Source organism: Ornithorhynchus anatinus, chromosome 13, assembly GCF_004115215.2.
Source record: "Ornithorhynchus anatinus isolate Pmale09 chromosome 13, mOrnAna1.pri.v4, whole genome shotgun sequence".
Classification (NCBI taxonomy): Eukaryota; Metazoa; Chordata; class Mammalia; order Monotremata; family Ornithorhynchidae; genus Ornithorhynchus; species Ornithorhynchus anatinus.
The window spans coordinates 14,181,652-14,195,251 of NC_041740.1; the positions used below are offsets into that span (position 1 = coordinate 14,181,652).

The 13,600-nt window shown below is 38.5% G+C and overlaps 1 protein-coding gene across 3 annotated transcripts in view; it reads right to left on the reverse strand.

The window, feature by feature from the left end:
• The window catches only part of ZEB1 (zinc finger E-box binding homeobox 1), a 162,074-nt gene that overhangs the window by 96,304 nt on the left and 52,170 nt on the right, over nucleotides 1-13,600 (reverse strand). For 2 of the 3 annotated variants that reach the window (XM_029077558.2, XM_029077557.2), the window contains one exon: nucleotides 11,090-11,233. The exons of the other annotated variant lie outside the window; for it this stretch is intronic. The gene's annotated coding sequence lies outside the window, so the exon portion shown is untranslated. The remainder of the gene's footprint in view (nucleotides 1-11,089; nucleotides 11,234-13,600) is intronic. 3 annotated transcript variants of the gene reach the window in all.

Consider the following 13,600-nt stretch of genomic DNA (forward strand, 5'->3'; position numbering starts at 1 on the left):
AAAATAAGGGACCACTGGGACTGATGGGTGTGAGCGGCGTATAGTGAAGTCAAGAGAGGCCAAATAGTGGGAGTCACTTAAAATGCATAGTTGTAAGATGAAGGACACTGAATAAGGTCCTACCTCACTTCCTGCCACTGCTTATAACCATTTGCAGTTTCAACTACAATATCAGGATATCTTGATGTGTGGAGGAGGAGTTTAGTGGCTGGCATTTTCTTAGTTTTAAAAAAAAATCAATCAACAGCAATTTATCAATGTAAAATTATGAGATTGATCCTAGCCAATATGGTCCAATTAATGCTCTGATGGGCTCAAGGCATAGTATTTGTTTAGCATACAGAGATTATTCACGAAATTTGAAGGTTGATATTTTGAATTTGCAAAATCAAAAAATCAAGACAGACTGCTTTCTCAAGATTTCTCAATCACCCACTTCCTAAAAAGAAAGGTTACAATGAGAGTTCATAAATCTATGGACAGCTACAGTCTTGCAAAATTTTTAAATGGAAAATATTTAATGTAAAAATGATGTGTGCTTCAGCAGTCTCAGAGGAAGAGTGAATAGAAATTACTCTATTTGTAATTTGTTAAATGCTCACCATGTTCCAAGCACTGTACTTAGTGCTGGGTAGATAAAAGAAAATAATAATAATAATAATGCATTTGTTAAGCGCTTACTATGTGCAAAGCACTGTTCTAAGCACTGGGGAAGATACAAGGTGATCAGGTTGTCCCACGTGGGGCTCACAGTCTTAATCCCCATTTTACAGATGAGGTATCTGAGGCACAGAGAAGTCAAATGATTTGCCTAAAGTCACACAGCTGACAAGCGGCTGAGCCGGGATTTGAACCCATGACCTCTGACTCCCCAGTCCAGGCTCTATCCACTGTTATCTGCTTCTCTAGATAATCAGGTTGGGCACAGTCCAAGTCCCACATAGGGCTCACAATCTTAATCCTCATTTTACAGATAAGGTAATGGAGGGACAGAGAATTTAAGTAATTTGCCCAAGGTCAGACAGCCGACATGTGGCAGGACCAGGATTAGATCTCAGGTCTTCTGACTCTCAGGTCCACGCTCTTTCCACTAGGCCATGAAAAAAAAAATAATATTAATTTAAGATAGAAAACCTAGATGTAGTTCCTAATCATAGGGGATGCATCCCACTTGTTATTAAAGAAAGGTTCACTAAATAAACTACAGATAGCATACAGTTAAAAATCTAAAAATCATGAGAAACCACTGCAGGGTGATTATTGCTAATAGAGCACCTTCTAGGAGGAACATTCAACAGTAAGGAAGTAGGATAATTAAGGAGAAAAGCAGATTCAAATTTGAAATTATTTCAGGTAGAGTTTTTTTTAACTTCACAGTTAGTTTTGACTTACATAGGCTAACATTATTTCTGTTAACCATAAGAAATCCAGGAAAATCAGTAAAGCAGGATACGTAAATGTTTCACCTAGTATAGGGCGTTACAATATAGTAAGCATTCAATAAAATGCTGTTAATGATGATGATTGCCAAATGATTTCATCCCTATATTCTTTTCAGTTGTTTTCAAAGTATTCTTTCCCCTTAAAAGAAACATTTATCTCAAAAGTATAGTATAAAGTTTTTCATCTTCTACAAAAACATACAGTAAACCAAGAATTCATTTACAGGAAATCCTGTGATTTACAACTCAATTTGATCCTGAAAACTACATCTTAAGAGATAATTGGTTCCAGCTTAAACATATCAATTTAAGAACAATGCTATAAATGAAGAACTGATTCCTGAATCCAGGTCAGTACTGTCTTTTTAACAAAATTACTCCAAATGGCACACTTAATCAAATGTAGGTATTACAGCTACACTCAGGTATCTTTATTGAGTCAGAGAGGTTCTACAATTGGGTAACTAACTTGTGCCCTATCAGAAGTAAAGTCACCTTGTTTACCCTTCCTGGTGACTGATAAGTGTCTTCCACCCTAGCCCCTGTTTAAACTTTGCTCCCCCCCCACGACCCCCAACACCACGCTTTCCCCATAGGTTCCATCCCAGGGATACACCCGGTATATTTTTGATGATTTACACCAATAATATTTGATGCTGCACTCACTTCAGTTATAAATGAATCTAGAACATTAGGAAAAACATTTTTTTCCTACATTCTGTATCGAGCTGCACTCCTACCCTCCTGCTTACTTGTTGCTCTTTGTGCCCCAGCAGAAACACGACTGGCAGAGACCAGAGAGTATGAATGATGGGGAACAAATCATTACCACAATAATAATTCCTTCATGCTTGATTTTGGTACTGAGGATCATCTGTTGTTCTTGCTGGGAGACTCCATCACCCCATTATACCTTCCAACCTTGCCTTGATGCCCTAGTTGAGAGTTATAATATATCCCCTTCTGGCCCCTCTCCTTTGGAACTTTGAAGAAAGCTCTGCCCACAGTTTGTGTCTAATTTCCAAGAGTTTTAGGAGAGTTCCCTAAGTAACCCAAAGAAGGTGTTAAACTGGTGAGGCAATTTAATTTGGAAATGGATGGTACAAATGTCAATGAGTTTAATAAATCTGACTATGAAGAACTGTTTTCTAGTGTGGACCTAATTAAGCTGAAAGAGATAATGTTGTGATGGTTTCTCTGTCACCATTTTCCAAAAACCTTAAAGAAAGAATCTGACTTCCGCTACCACTTCCAGCATGTGCTACTCAGCTATGGCCAGGAACTTCAAGATATTTTAGGAGAGTTGACAGTGATGGGCACTCTCCTTGCTGTTCTCATTTGTTCATTAATAGGCCCAAAGAGTCAATTGCTGGAATGAGACCTGATGGTCAATACCAGAAGTAGAAAGTGGCAACACCAATATTATAGCTCTACTAGCCAGCTGAAATAATTGCAATTTTTAAAACACCAAGAACAGAAATAACTTAAGCCTACTTGCATAAGCATTACTCTTTGATGCACCCTTTTACAGTTAAGCCTTTTAACAGAGATGATTTAATTTTTCTTGGGCTATTTTCAACATGAGTACATTTATGTTGGAGCTTAATTATAATGTCATTCTATAATAGTGAAAGTTTTTTAGAAAAATTAAAAGTTACTGATCAACGTAAACATCACCTGTAAAGGTGAAGCACTCCAGAATTCAGCATGGTGCTATGTGGGGAGTTGAGCCACCAACACTCCTAGGCAACAGCTGTTAATCAAGAAGAGTGCATATTTCCCAGCAGTGAATTTTCAACCTAATTTTCAGTGAAACAACTGGGAAAATTCACAACAAAAGTTTCTGCCATAGTTTCTACAGAGCAGCTACAAATCTGTCTTCTTATGGCCATTAAAGATGAGTTTTGCGGGGTTGGAGTTAGCAAGCCTCCTGATTGGTCTAGCGCTCTTGATTGACAGCTGTTGTGGAAACTATTACAAACTTTCCCATTCATTGCACTGAACATGAGGCTGAAAATTCCACTGCCGAGAAATATGGCTTTGGGATTTGTGCTCTGCACACAGTAAGTGCTCAATATAGACCACTGATTGGATACTGGCTTGACTCTTTGCAGACAGCCATTATCATCATTTAACAAAACACTTGCACAAGCTATTCAGTGTCTTCTTTTAGATATCAAATTTTATGTTAAATGACTTGAGAAACTTCATAGACTATTAAATTTCCCTCAAATTTTGGCAAGCTGTTGCACGTATGACTTTAACGTGAACCACTTTAAATAAACCTAAAAGGAATGCTGTAATTTAATAACGAGGATTTTAACTCAAGCACCTGTTCCCCAATGAGTTTGGATCAAACTTCCTTTCCTCAAATTCCCAATTCTTTAGAGTTAAATTTAGAACTGTTCTGGAATATGTATCAAAACTCCTGTTCTCAAATTTCTTCGGGTTTCAACATTCCTTTGGAAATGTATTTACCAAATTACATACAAAGGGCAACTGTGGCAACACTACTATAAAGCTGCATCAGCATTTCCAACTACTTTACTGAAGTTTAGAATTCCCCAAACTCCAGAGACAATAATCTCTCATTTTAGGACCCAAACCAAAACTACCTAGACTGCATATAGTATAGAAAAGAAAATATTCCACGGCTATTAAACTATGTTCAGGAAAAAAAAAAATCACTTTGAAAAACTTGAACCTGAAAAAAAGTATTTCATTTCCAGGCAATCACAGCACAAATGACTTCTTTTGTCAAAAGCTCAGTAGAAAAGAAGAAAAGGGAATTGATCACACAAATATGAGTTATAAAGAAACATTTCACTGTTGCATTATGAATATAGTTCTCAATTCGAACATTTGTGAAATTCCAGTTCTAGAAGGCAAAGTCATAAATCTAGCAATTAAAAATAGATCCCTACTGAATAGGGTAAATATTTTATTGCTCATATGCTGTAAATGAAATCAAGGTGGAGATTTTAAAATAAATAGTTAGTTGGATTGAAACATGAAGAACACAACCCTCCCTAATATGTCTTCAGCTACTCTGTAAGCTCTATCAAAAGATACAGATGAAGTTGTGCCTTCAGAGCACCCCCTTTTTCCAAGGCACGATGTTCTCCTCAGATAAAAAGCAGAACTTCAGCTTAGCCAAAAGGTCATCTACTATAAAAGGAAAAAGAAAGTTCGTTGCTGCTTTATTAGTCTGGTAATTCCCATGAGAAAGAACATTAGACGGAGAAGGCTAAACTCTTTTCAACAGTCTGCAATAGACTACTATATGCACTTTCAGACCCTTTAGGAGGAAGTTTTCGTCTTGTGGGAAAAAACAAAGATTTTCCATTGATGTCTTCTTGCCTCCTACTTTCTTTCAGTTCCTAGTTCCCGCACTTGACTCCATCATTTCAACTTGGCATTATGTTCAACACAAATCAAACCCTTAAATATTGAAAACTTTCAAGATCCTGGAGAAACAGAAGTATAGTGGTTCCTAGAAACATTTTACATTGAGGAGTTAAACAATTTATGCAAATCTTTGCCAAGGGGTCTTTGACTAAAGTATCTTAAGTTCACTGGTAAAGTACTGGTTACCCAACATTACAGAAGAAAGCAGAGACAACAGTATCTCAGTTACAAGAGTAAGAAGACAACTTGGAAAGAAGTGAAGAGAATACTGGACGAGGAGTCAGGAGAGCTGAGACTTATCACCCAGTGGTTTGAGGCAAATCATCTAACATTCTCTGCCCATTTCCTCATCTGAGCTCACCTACCTCAAAGTGATGTTGTGAGTTAAATCACAAATAGCTGCAAGAGGGTTGGGTTCTTTGGAGATAAAAGTGATAGCAATACTTGAATTAATTTTATTATAAATCTTATAATATAGCTGCCACATATTAACTTTACTGCAATTATCTACTTTTCACTTTAACACAATAATTTTAAAATAAAGACTAAATTCTAAAATGGTATATTCAATGACCATTCTTAAGCTATTAACTTGGATTTTTTAATTTTTTTTTTACCTTGTTGGTGGGAGGGAGATGCTGGGCATGGGATGGCAGAGGAAAAAAAGATAATTTGCTAGTTATGGTATTTATTGTGTACTTACTAGGTTTGGGGGCAAATAATTAGATCAGACATGGTCCCTGTTTCACACATGGCTCACAATCAAAGTGAAGGTAGCAGATACATAAAGTAGGAAGAAACTCATCCAGACAGATAACAGAATTTCTCTGTAACCCATCAGCTTGAACACAGAAGGCAAACCTGGTTGCACTTAGACACTATTCTTGATCCATGCATGACCTAACAATTAATTCTAGGCAGGGAACATGTCTATTAATTCTGTTACATTGTACTCTCCTAAGCGTTTATAGTACAGTGCTCTGCACAGAGTAAGCACTTAATGAATATGATTGATTGACTTAATTCTATGCATACATGCATACAGCTTAGAGCTTGTGGCCAAAGTTTGGTATATATGTATATTAATATTATTTGGGCATGTAAAAATTGTCTTACTGAAAATAACTCATCTATAGGGATCAAAACATATTCAGATTATATGTAAATCCAGGGGTACCCGTGGACAGTTGATGTGTCTTTCTTTTGGAAACTCAATTCCGTTTTACTCAGAATTAGGAGCCACGAAAAAATGCTTATTATTAAAGGTTATTTTCTGTGCCCTGCCTTGTTTTCCTGACTGGCGTTTCAAAAATGGCACTAGCACCTGGCATTTTCCATGTTTTTTGTAATTGCTCAATAATAAGAATGTTACTACCTGTAATTCTTGTTCTCTGAAGGAAATGCGGTAAATATAAACACATCTACACTCCTGGGTATATCCTCCTGTGTGTGAATGGGTTTGGAATGCACCATAGCTTAAACTCTGACTGTTTAACTGCCTCACCTGCAGCTGGTGTAAATGTCAACCTGGCTGCTGGTGAGGCACAATTGTCGCTAATATTAATCTGGCAAGTGAAGGCAAGAGTTCCCATAAAAAGGGTGAATGTTTACCTAGTGTGACCACTGCCTTCAGAGAATATGAATTATAAGCAATTTGTCTCTTCTCTAGAAGGGAAGTAGTTTAGATCCACACTAATAAAGTGGCTGTTGTTGCAACAGAAATTCCCAAATGAGGTAAATCCTTGCAATAAAGACAAACACAGGATTACGCAGAGTTGCTTCACAGTAAAGGTCCTTCTTCAGTGAAGGTAAGAAACAAGCTTGGCAAAAACTGTTTTCCAAAATCCCAGTCTTCACAATTCAGATAGTCACGGTGCAAGGTTCTTCATCAAGCCAAGAGTGATGACTAATTCTGCATCTAATATGAACAATCACTTAGATGATGCTGATTTTAATGCTGAAAAAGTTGGCTTTAGCCTAGAATCCTCACCTCTTCTTATTTTTTTTATGACAAGACAAATGGTTTCAAAGCACTCTTACTATTAAGGAACTTAGGGAAACCATCAGTACAAAAGATTTCTAAAATTACCTTAGACTCATAGCATACATTACTTCCAAAGCCCAAACACTACTCCGGTAGCTTTTCTTAGAAGCGTATTTTTTCTTGTATATCCATAAACCCTAAACTGAGTGGGCCTTGAGCCTTGATGACCATCACTAACATTTGTGGAAACCTCAGCCACTTGTGTCCCTGAAATCCTTCAAGGGCAGGGGCTGAGAGAGAATTTTAGTCCTATCCCTGTGGGAGCTATTAAGAGTAATTTTGCTAAGAACTTAAGGACAGAGAGAGCATCTATTGGGAGTGGGAATTTACTCTTCATCTAGCTCAGGTCTGCCAGACTCCCTTTCTTCTTCATCAATGGTCCCAAAGGGAATCCCTGAAATCTTCTGGGATCCCACTAATCCCCAGACATTGATAAGGCCCTCTGCTACAGGGACAGGATAAAGAGTTCTTCAGCTGTACTGAGAACTCCACTCCTAAGGCTTGAGGGATACGATTTGGCACACTTCTCCCCCAAATCAGCTCTCAAGGCTACACACAGTTGGAAAGCCCTTAGCCCCTGGAATGCCTCAAATCCACAGGGAATGCAGGATCTGCAACACCATCCTGAAGCACTTCTTGAAATCTGTCTGATCTGATTATCTTAGCTCTACCTCAATGCTTAGCACACTGCTTGACATCTAGTACAGGCTTCAAGGCTCTCCATCACCTTGCCCCTTCCTACCTCTCCTCCCTTCTCTCTTTCTACCACCCACCCCGCATGCTCCGCTCCTCTGCCGCCCACCTCCTCACCGTCCCTCGGTCTCGCCTATCCCGCCGTCGACCCCTGGGTCACGTCCTCCCGCAGTCCTGGAACGCCCTCCCTCCTCACCTCCGCCAAACTGATTCTCTTTCCCTCTTCAAAACCCTACTTAAAACTCACCTCCTCCAAGAGGCCTTCCCAGACTGAGCTCCTCTTCTCCCTCTACTCCCTCTGCCAACCCCCCTTTACCTCTCCGCAGCTAAACCCTCTTTTTCCCCTTTTCCCTCTGCTCCTCCACCTCTCCCTCCCCATCCCCACAGCACTGTACTCGTCCACTCAACTGTATATATTTTCATTACCCTATTTATTTTGTTAATGAATTGTACATCGCCTTGATTCTATTTAGTTGCCATTGTTTTTACGAGATGTTCTTCCCCCCGACTCTATTTATTGCCATTGTTCTTGTCTATCTCCCCCGATTAGACTGTAAGCCCGTCAAACAGCAGGGACTGTCTCTATCTGTTGCCAACTTGTTCATCCCAAGCGCTTAGTACAGTGCTCTGCACATAGTAAGCGCTCAATAAATACTATTGAATGAATGAATGAATAGTACAGGCTTAATAAATAATATCATTAACAAAGAAAGTCTTGTAAAATTCAAAAGACTTAACTACAACCCCCACCCCCCCAAAACTTAGCTAATTAAATTCAAGTCATGCCATTAAAAACAAAGCTCAAATATTCACAGTAATATTATAATCACTTCAATAGGAGAGGCGCATGTAGATGTTGAGACAAATCACAGATCTAGTAATATTTAGCCAAACTGATGCTGATTACTTAAATGAAGGAATGATTACCTCTCTACCTATAATAAAGTCTTCCCCAGTCTTGGCTCAGTGTTCCCCAAACTTGGCTCTGCAAAAGTTGGAACTCCATAGTGACTGTAACTGATTTCACTTCCTACACACTATTTAACAAAAATAATTTTTTCACCACAATGAATCAGTCACAGGGCCCACTCTTCCAATAATTGGTCACTCTCTTGATCTGTTTACATAATCACTTCACAATAAAGATTGCATTACCTTATCAGTGGAAATGTAAGAGTAATAAAGGCATCACCTCATTCTTATAGCTTCTGATAACTAAAGGCAACATGTAATTTGTTCCTATTTACTGTATCTTTTTTAATGGTATTTAAGTGCTTACTACGTGCCAGGCACTGTACTAAGCACTGGGGTAGATATAAACACACAGTCCCCATCCTACATAGAGCTCACATTCTTAATTCCCATTTTACTGTTAAGTGAGGCACTGAGAAGTGAAGTGATTTGCCCAAGGGCACACAGTCGACAAGTGGTGGAGCTGGAATTAGAACCCAGGTCCTTCTGGTTCCCAGGCCATGCTCTACCGACGAGGCCACACTTCTCTTTTGAATTACACAACTTGATCTGTGCTGACAAAAGGCATTTCTTCCTGTAAAAATCAGTTGCCTGGATTCTTGGAGGAATCGATTTCCTCTAAAGGACAGTAATCTAGGAATCTATGATTATTATATGAGCCCTTTGAAAGCATCATACAAAGAAGCAAACCATATGAAACAGCAAGGTTCAACCTTTTGAGCATGGTATTTCAATGGAGTTATTCTAATATTCCCAAATGATAAATCCTGGGGGCTGTTGGTTCCATTCTAAGGCATTTTCCTTGATTAGTTAAAAAAGAAAATACATGCAGTGCCATTTATTCTAGTTGTGATTTCACAACTGATAAAATATCATAAACACCAAATGCCAATCAAACTAAACTCCTAGGGAGGAAAATCTCTTCATGTAAATACAGACCTCTCAAAATATGAATATTCAACCAGCATCCTTTTCATCTCCCCACAGATACTTGCATTTTTCATTGTTTCTATTTCTCTAGACCAGATTGCATTTAAACCTATCACCTATTTGAGTACCAAGAAATACTCGGCCCTGACTTTGGGGTTTTTTTTTGCTACAAATGATTCTTTTCTAATATTACTAACAAAGAAAAGTTCATTTTCCCTAAAGCTTTGAACAAGGCAGAGACACAGATGAATGACTAGTTCTTAGGAGTAAAAATGTCCTTAATTATAGTAAGAATTATCCAAATCTTCAGACATTCTTTTAAAGGTCCCAATACTATTTTTATGTGGAAGTTTTTACCTTTATTTCCCCTTATCTCCCCCAAATTTGCTCCTTTCAAGAACTTTGACAAGACAAGGCTGACAGACTGGGAACAAACACTTATATCACTTCCTTCATAACTGCCTAGTGGGCATCTTATCTCCTAAAGTAAGACCTCCACTGTCATTTAGCAGGAAGATCCTCAGTCCCATCTTGGGACGATTTCTGTGTATTACAATGGAAGTAGTCATCACTTGCGAATGGCCCAACCACACTATTAAATGAATCCTTAAATTCAACCTGCTCTAATAGTCAGTACATTTCTTTGGTTCGGAGAAGAAAGTCCAACTTGAAACTGCCCATTTAGAATGTATATTCATTTTGCGAGTGGACAAAATAGGCCGCAAGAAAGTATGAGATGAAAATATGAAGGTTCTTCAGACTTTGCTACTAGGAACCATTTCTAAGGGATCCAGTTGTTTTTCATGAGTTGTGTCCCTACTCTGCCTACGAGTAACATAGGTTGCATCTAAAGGGGAATGAAGGTCACATCGCCAAACCATCCCACTCTTACACTGTTGGGGAATAGGATGGGAAGACCAAATAAGAAGTGAGATGAACCTAAACATAAATAGCAATAAGCTGAATTCAGAAATCATTCTAGCAAAGTTTAGGGAGGTCTATGGCTCTAGACTTTTAAGAAGTTTAAGAAAAGTGCCAAATGATTTGAGCAGCTCTGCATGAACCAGAGATTTGAAGCTTCTTCCACATCAAGCATAGGATCCTTCCAAAGGTGAAAAATAATGAAACTCTTTCTTCAGTGATGTTCACATTAATAAGATACCGTTCTTTATGCCACAAGACTGCTTCGGATCTCGGTTACTCAGAAAGCATATCTAAAACTAAAACTTGTTGAACTCAGAACTCGAGTTATCCAAGAGCATTCCTCACAAGACATAAATCACTACAATGGTTAATTCACAATTTGAAGAAGAAGAAGAAGTAGAAGAAGAAGACAAGTTTTAAGGAAATGAAATCTTTGACATCAAATCTTCCATATGAAGACTGCTTTAAAGCTTCTTAGGGAGCATATTGCCTGGGTACTGTTGAGAAAGAACTATCGATCGATTGATTATATTGGTGACCTCTGGCACAAGTGGTAGGCATGCGCCACCTTCTGGTGAGGTGGTCTGATGGTCCAAAACTAGCTATGGAGCATTCCAAAACCAGCCACGTGTAGGAGCTTGGACCCCTGAACGTCCATATCATGTACATTGCTTACCTTAAGAGAACAAGGTGGATGAGCACCAACTGATCAAGCTCTTACACCCCTCACCTCCAAGAACACTGAAAAAGATCTTCAGATCTTTCTTGGTGCAGGAGGAACATCTTTTTAATCTTCTTGTGGTAGGAGTTTAGGATTTTCCTGAGGGAGGAGAGAAGAGTAAGAGATTATGTTGGGACCATGCCTTGCCTGGTCCATGATGATCTTTTCAGGCTGCTAATTTTACCCTCTGAAGAAAGGGAATTAGAGCTGGTGCTACTGGATGGGTTGTTTCCAAAATTATTTTGTCTTGGAAACTATGCTCCCTAAGGTATTCTGTATTCTGGTCATACTTCAGCCTGAAAGTCTAAGAAACTTGAGTGATTACTCCAAGTTCCACCATGTTGCTAAAATGGCATGCGATGAGATGGAGGAAGACATCAAGTGGTACCACATTCTGACTGTCATTCGGTTAGTAAGGCAGTCATTTTGTAGTAAGAGCCTGCAAAACACAGGAAAGAGCAGACAAATGGAACTGAACTGACAAATGGAGCATGGCCCCATTCCACTTTCCCAAATAAAGACCAAAACTCCTTCCTGGCAAGTAGCAGAAGATGAACTAATCATGTTTCTTGTTGAAGGCAAGAGTCAACTGATTTCCAATTCAAGGAATATCATTCCAAATTTCTTTACAAGCACAGAGCTTTCTACAAAAATCACATTCCTGGAACTCCATGAAGGGACTGAAAGTGAAGGTGATGTGAAGTATTTTGTAATATTACCAACCATATCATCTCATTACAAAATGCCTTTGGGTCAGAAGACCTCAAAAACACTTGACAATATATTGAATCTTAGAAAAGCTCTCTGCTATATAAATATGTTACAAGTGCACTGCAGTGGTAAATATATGTTTGCACATTCATGAAATGAAATGACTGGAGTGGGCGTAATATGCATGCAAATGCAATACTGTTTAAAAAAAAGCAAGTGGCTTTGGACTTTGTTAATGTACTGAGGGGCAAAACTCAATTTTTGCATTCTTGGGGTGACCCAGAGTTGTTGACCCTTTCTATAAAGTGGCTTCAGGTTATTCTAAATTAGTAATTTAAAACTAGATCAAATAAAGTGATGGAAAACTGTGCTTATAAGAACAACTTTATTGGTTTTTAGGAAAGGAAAACTTCATGAGAGAATTTGGCCTCGTTGCTTCAGCTAGGGCATGATTTAATGGACTCTGATGATTGAAAAAAGGAGAAAGTTAAGGCAGGAATGGTATCACCATTAAACCATTGTCTTTGTTTTCTGAATTTTCATCTTCTTTGCTCATGTGGAAAATTAACAAAATTACTCAAGTGCCCAGGTTGGTTGCTCCATATTTAATAAGTGTTTAGAAGAAAAGGTTAGGATCAATGACAGGGTTAAGAAGATCAAACAATCCTAGTTTTTCCAAAGACACCATTGGAGAATTCTTCCATCTTTACCTAGCCACACAGGGCCATTGTGAGGAGTGAAAATGAATATTAAGCTATTCTGAAGCCCTAACCACATATTGGGATCTATTCTCCTGAGTGTTCAAATGGCTCCCTGTCAGTAAGCTAGTTTATCCCTGGCAGGTCAGGAGGGAACTATTTAATGTACTGCAGCTGGAATGCACCATTGAAGCAGCCATGCAGTTAGAGCCTAGTGGCAATAAACTCAAGAAACATTCGTTAATTACATATCAGGATGATCCCTTTTTGAAACATATCATCCCCACTTTATTCCATCTCACAATCCACCTGTTCCACAAATAATTCCACTACTAAAAAAAGGCAAATTCACTCAACTAAGTATAAGTAACAAGCAATCTGCACTGCCCTTTATGTGATAAAAATGTAGGTTGTCCTCTCCCTTGAGATTCAAAAGTTACTTGAGTACAAAGACCATCACTGTAAATATCCCCTTAGTACTTAATAATGGCCAGGAGTCCAGTGGTTTGCTTAATAATAATAATGATGATGGTATTTGTTAAGTGCTTACTCTGTGCCAAACACTGTTCTGAGCACTGGGGGTGGGGGGTTAGAGATACACAAGGTAATCAGGTTGACCCACGAGGGGCTCACAGTTTTAATCCCCATTTTACAGATGAGGTAACTGAGGCACAGAGAAGTTAACTGATGAGAGTCCTTACGCAACAGAGTTTTTGATTGTCTTTATCATTTTCATGTAACCTACGAAAGATCATTTTTGCCTATTTTCCTTGTTCATTTCTAATTTGGAGATGGTTATCTGTTCATCTTTCATGAGGCCATGAGTATAATTCCTCTTAGAAAAATGATGCAATATTTCTGGTTTAATTATGAACACACTCCAACCTTCTTCCACACACTTGGGTGTTAATACTTCCTCCCTCGGCACCATACTTATTAGGTTTCTTAATTATCACATGTTCCCAAATTGCTGTCTTAAAGTCTAATAGGTTTTATAATGATTTTGTGTATTCTTGCAGAGTCAAGACAGGTAAGTGAAGGTAAAAACCACACTAAG